The following is a 6,090-nucleotide window of genomic DNA, read 5'->3' as shown; positions in this document are numbered from 1 at the left end:
TATCTTATCAGCTAGGCATTGTGTCATCTCACATCATCAAAAGATGGAGGTGAATATAACCTAAAATATATTTAGAGAGAGAGAGAGAGAGAGAGAGAGAGAGAGAGACCATATTCACCTCACTTTATTTATTTATTTATATTATAATTTTTTTAATCCTCACCCAAGGATTTTTTGCCATTGATTTTTTTTAGAGAGAATGAAAGAGGGAAAGACAGAGAGAAATATTGATGTGAGAGAAACACATCGATTGGTTGCCTCCTGCATGTGCTCCAAGCAGGGCCTGGGCCAGGGAGAAGCCTGCAGCCAAGATACATGCCCTTGACCGGAATCAAGCCGGGACCCTTTGGTCTGCAGGCTGATGCTGTATCCACTGAGCCAAGCTGCCTAAGGCACACACCACTTTTATTACAGTATATTGTTATAATTGATCTATTGTATTATTTAATGTTGTTAATCTCTTACTGTGCCTACTTTATAAATTAAACCTTATCATAGGTATGTATGTATGTATAGGAAAAAATGATATATATAGGGTTCAGTACTTTCCACTGTTCCAGGTATCCACTGGGGGTCTTGGAATGTATCCCCTTCGGATAAGGGGGGACTCAGCACTAAGAGGCAGTGGCTGCGAAGGAAAGGCTCGCTCAGGCTGGGCGGGGCTCCTTTAGGTAGTAGCTTGATTAAACGTGCATTTGTTAATGTCTAACAGACATCATGGTCCCCCATCCACTAAAGTGAGGAAGAGAAAGATAGCTTCTAGCATGCCCATTAATTTACTATGAGAAATATAACCACATGGGCTGTTGTGCTTGTATCATCCTGACCACAGCATTCTCTCCAAGCCAACAAGCTACAGGGGAAGCTAAATGATAATTGGAAATTCACTTTGTCCTTACCACGAGCAATCACTATGCCGGGTTATTGAGAGTGTTATGCTCAGCACATTTTGAGGACAGAATAGGAAGCGCTGGGTGAGGGTGCAATCAGGAGGAGAGGATTTACATTAATCACATATTTCATGGCATCTGGTTAAGTTAATCAGCTGCTCCAGCTCATAATACGGATCAACGTGCTCATGGGACTATAATATTTAAGTCCCATTGGCTCAGGCTCCGAAGGCCTGGCTCTTGGTGCCTCACAAACTCCCCTTTTTTTCTGTGTTTTGATGGCTAATCAGTCCTCTTCCATAGGTCTTGTCTTAGATATACTAGTATGTTCAATCATATAGCATTTTGCTGGCCTGGGATTTGATTTGGCTCGGATCCCTTTGTGTTGCTCTTACAATCCAATGTTTGTTACCAACTCAGAGTCTCTGCACTTGGGATGCGCTTCCCCTTCTCTGATTTCCTCCACCTCAGTGGTTCCCTTGTCACTCGGATCACAGCAGCTTCAATGTCAGTTTATTAGAAAGGCCTCCTCTGAGCACCCCATGTAAAGAAGCCGCTCAGTCATTCTCCAGACGTCACTTTATTTTAATTTGTGCATATGGCTTATTAGCTTGTTAGTATCTGCTATTTACTGTTTACATCTTTGTGTTTTAAATTTTGGTTGTCTCTCCCATTAGGATAGAAACTTTATGAAAGTAGAGGCCTTGTCCATCTCTGCTGCTCTATTGCCTAGCATTTAGAACAGGGTCTGGCACTTGGCAGTTTCTCATGAATTCTTGCTTGCTAATGAATGAATGAATGAGGGAATGAATGAATGATCAAATGAATGAATGAGCAATCTATCAAAAGGCCAATAGTGCTTTTGTAATTTACAAGTTCTTGGAAACATCCTATTGCAGCCCTGCAAATAATTACAAAGATATCTTCTTAGAAATGAACTTGGCCAGGACTCTAAAGTCTTGGTCAGTTCTCAATGGGTGTCAGGCTCATGCAGTAAGGGATGGATGGTGTATGTGTGTTCAGGAATGTCACCCAGGTGGTTGTTCTGCTGTAAGGGCTTACTCAGCAATGGAAGCAGATGCCTCTGAATACCCAAATGCTGCTCAAACAACAGATCCAGGGAGATCCTTAAAAAAAAAAAAATCTAAATAGGAAAGTTGCTTGACATTATGGTACCATAACCTTAAATTAGGAAAAAAGATTATCTTGTAAACCAAGGGGAAGGGAGGACAAGGTCAGGCCAGTGAAGAGCTAAGACTTCAGTTGTCCCAAGGCATTTGCATGTCATCAGATTTCAGAGCCTTTCTTCAGATTCAGAAAAAGCCACTACTCCCGTTGTTCTGGGGCGCTCACCTCTCATTGGGTAGGGCCAAATCTTGCAAGAAATAAAGCAGACCCCTGTCTAATTGTAAATGAGATTGCATTTTCCAATGTGCCATCCAGGAGAGGGATTGCTGATAAAGAAACATTTTTAAGGTAGGAGATGATTATAAACATTGATTTATTTTATCTCCCATCTGGTCTTTGGCAATAAGATCCGGGTTTTAAAAAGTCCTAGTGATATAATTTGCCTCCAGGAAATAAGAATATAAACAGGAATGATAAAAGCATGCAATTGATAGGAGGCAATCTTTTCTCAGTGGTATTAAATTTATTTTTTTTGTATTGATTTTTGAAATGGGAGATTGTGGTATATAGTATGGAATCATTCTTAATTTTAAAGCCACTAAGTTTGTGACTATCTGTGAGATAAGTAAAATTAAATTCAAATGGGAGATTTTAATATATTGACATTACTGGGGTAGAACTACGTATACTTAGTTTCATGCAATTCAGGGTGGGGCAAAAGTAGGTTTACAGTTCTGAATATCTGAAACAAAGAGTTTATTCTTATATTATTGTTATTAATTCTTGTACTATTTTCCATACAAACCACTTTAAATCTACTTTTGCCCCACCCTCTATTTAACCTCCTTTCAGAAATGATGTGCAACGAAGATCTTAAAAATTAGGTTTTGTTTATATTATAATAGTGTGATATATCTTCAGTTAAGATGATGTAAGTAGTTGTATAAAAAATATAATATCTATCATAAAAATTATCTGGTAAGGAGAAAAGATACATTTAAAATATGTTATGCATGTGATCTTTTACAAAACAATTATGAATGATAAAAATTTAATATGCATTTGATTTCCTATGATAGAATTAGTGGAGTAGTACATTTCTAGATCTATTAGTCCTTTTATTTTTCACTCCCTTCTCTAAAGGATTTGTAATTCATAAGTAAAAATTAACTGCTAGCTTAAACTTGACTTGAGGAATTTTAGAACAAAAGCTAATTATTATATTTTATGCTTTTTCTGCCAGTGTTCAGGGCAAATCATTGTGGCCATCTATTTGGATGCTAAATGATATTTGCATTTTTGAAAATTCATAAAGAACTCTTTCATTTATTTTCTATTTTTAAGAAGTCAATTTTTCTAATAACTCATCTGCACTAAAAACAAGGAAATGCTATGCTTCTGTAAGAATGAAGTCATTAAACAGAAGAATTCTCATCTAAAATCTAAGAAATAAGTTTTTTCTGAAATTCACATTTTATCCACTTATCTTCTCTTCTCCCTCCTTAAGTCTATTGGTAGAAATCCAAAATGAAACAAATAGCTATATTATTTAATCTTTAGAAAACAATTAACTAGAGATAACAAAATATTACTTCATTAGGCTAAAGGTAGGAAAAAAGATATTCAATTAAAATGTAAGGTCCTTTATCCTATTTTCTTCATTATCGAATGAAGAGGAGATAGTTGGCTGCTCTTTTCAATTCCTGGGATTGATGAGATATTAAGCAAGAGTCCATATTAGAAAAGAAACTTTATTTTCATTTATGTGATACCTACTGTAGCTATATGACATTTACTATAATTTAGTCTTACTGGGAGTTTATAAGATTTGAAATCTAAGGGCTTTGCATAATCTCCTTCCAAGTGTTTTAATTGGCATTCTGCTATAATGAACCCCACAGACCATTACCTGGCTAATTGCTTGAGTTACAGTGCTCATACAATGCCATTCTTTGTCCTTGGTCTTTTGGGGTATTAAATAGTAAGACTGTCCTGAAAGAGGAAGTGACTGCTGGTTTTCATGTGAAGCATTAACCTCTTGATAGCTTTTTCAGGGACAGACTCCCTTCTGTTCCTTCTCTGGGCTGGTACCAAACCTGATGCTTATCAGGGACACCTGGTTTTCTGGGATTGTCAGCTCTCTCTAGGAGAACCCTTGCCCTCTAAAGGGCCTTCCAGAGCCACTGCCTCTGATAGAGATTTCCATGACCTGATTCTAAAGTCCTGGAATAGGCCCCAGGCATGGTGACAAAATGAGGATGTACCAACACTTAATTCTGGAATGCTATGATTAGCCAGGATTTGTTGGGAAAAGAGTTTTAATACTTCAGAATTAGAAAAGGGTTTATCACTGGCTCAGCTAGTCCCAATTCATTGTTTTTCATAGAAGGACACTGAGCCCTGGGGGTAAAGTGACTCAGCCCAGGTCTTAGTGACACAGGCTTAGGCTCCCTTTCATGGAGTTAACAGAACCCAGACCCATAATGAAGTCTTAGAGCTTAATGCCAAATTATGGACTTAGAGCAAAGCAGGACAGTTCTAACATCAGCATATCATCACAACCCCCAAAATGCACTGTGGCCTATACTCTTCCATGTCTCCCACTGTTTCTCGATGATACAGGTTGGTGACAATGGCCCTATGAATGGCGAGGAGTAATTAAGGGTTTTTCAAGAACTTTTTGGGAACTGGAGAAAGAGTAAGAATCAACTCCAATACCTATAGGCCTAGATCAGTGGTCGGCAAACTCATTAGTCAACAGAGCCAAATATCAACAGTACAACGATTGAAATTTCTTTTGAGAGCCAATCCCATCCACACTCATCTTGTACACTTGTTTCAGATACACGAGTGTGGATGGGAGAGTTGGAAGGGGTCGACCTCCGCGAACGTACCTCAAAACAATGTACCACCCCCACACTGCGTATCCTGTGGCCGTCCTGTGCCATGTCTCCCGTCGCCCAACTGACCAACACCCCCCACTTCTTCTAACACCACTTCTTCAAAATAGACTTGCCCAGGCCGAAAACCGACTTCTGCCCATGGCCATGAAACTTCAATCGCACTGTACACGTGCTCCTACATGTGGTATTTTGTGGAAGAGCCACACTCAAGGGGCCAAAGAGCCACATGTGGCTCGCGAGCCACGGTTTGCTGACCACTGGCCTAGATTGATTTCTTGGTAACTTCTGATTAAACTGTTTCTATGGGGCCTGTGCTAACCTTGATCTAAGATGAGAAACAGCTCTGAAAACCAGTTCAGATTCCAATGGGCAGGATAGGGACTGATACCTTTGCGGGCAGATGCAATACCTACTGATATCCTCAGACTTCTGTCTTTCCTGATGTTTGTTTCTAAGGCATCAGAGCAGGGCAACAAGTTTGGAAGTCTGCATCGGAAACAAAGAGAAAAAGGAGATTTTAAACATTGAAGAATTGAAAGACAAATGACATTCCAGCCAGCGTGGCTCAGTGGTTGAGTATCAACCTATGAACCAGGAGGTCATGGTTCCATTCCCAGTCAGAGCACATGCCTGGGTCACAGGCTTGATCCCCAGTGGGGGGTGTGCAGGAGGCAGCTGATCAATTAATCAATGGTTCTCTCTCATCATTGATGTTTCTATCTCTCTCTTCCTCCCTCTCCCGTCCTCTCTGAAATAATAAATAAAAAAGACAAATGGCAGTTTGTTAATTGGAAAGACTTTTTTTTTTAAATTAAATCTTTATTGTTCAGATTATTACATTTGTTCCTCTTTTTCCCCCCCATAACTCCCCTCCTCCCAGTTCCCGCCCTACCCTCCGCCCTCACTCCCCAACCACTGTCCTCATACATAGGTGAACGATTTTTGTTCAGTCTCTTCCCGCATCTCCCACACCCCTTTCCCCCCCAAGAATAGTCAGTCCACCCCCTTTCTATGCCTCTGATTCTATTATAATCACCAGCTCATTCTGTTCATCGGATTATTTATTCACTTGATTCTTAGATTCACTTGTTGATAGATGTGTATTTGTTGTTCATAACTTGTATCTTTACCTTTCTCTTCTTCTTCCTCTTCTTCACAGATACCTTTCA

The 6,090-nt window shown here is 39.5% G+C and overlaps 1 protein-coding gene across 1 annotated transcript in view; it reads left to right on the top strand.

The window, feature by feature from the left end:
• The first annotated feature begins 2,309 nt into the window (after nt 1-2,309).
• The window catches only part of OTOL1 (otolin 1), a 27,973-nt gene continuing 24,192 nt past the window's right edge, over nt 2,310-6,090 (top strand). Inside the window, exon 1 of the mRNA XM_006753806.2 lies at nt 2,310-2,366. The gene's annotated coding sequence lies outside the window, so the exon portion shown is untranslated. The remainder of the gene's footprint in view (nt 2,367-6,090) is intronic.

The sequence above is a fragment of the Myotis davidii genome, unplaced genomic scaffold, assembly GCF_000327345.1.
Source record: "Myotis davidii unplaced genomic scaffold, ASM32734v1 scaffold570, whole genome shotgun sequence".
Taxonomy (NCBI): Eukaryota; Metazoa; Chordata; class Mammalia; order Chiroptera; family Vespertilionidae; genus Myotis; species Myotis davidii.
This window is presented reverse-complemented; position numbering and strand designations above follow the sequence as displayed.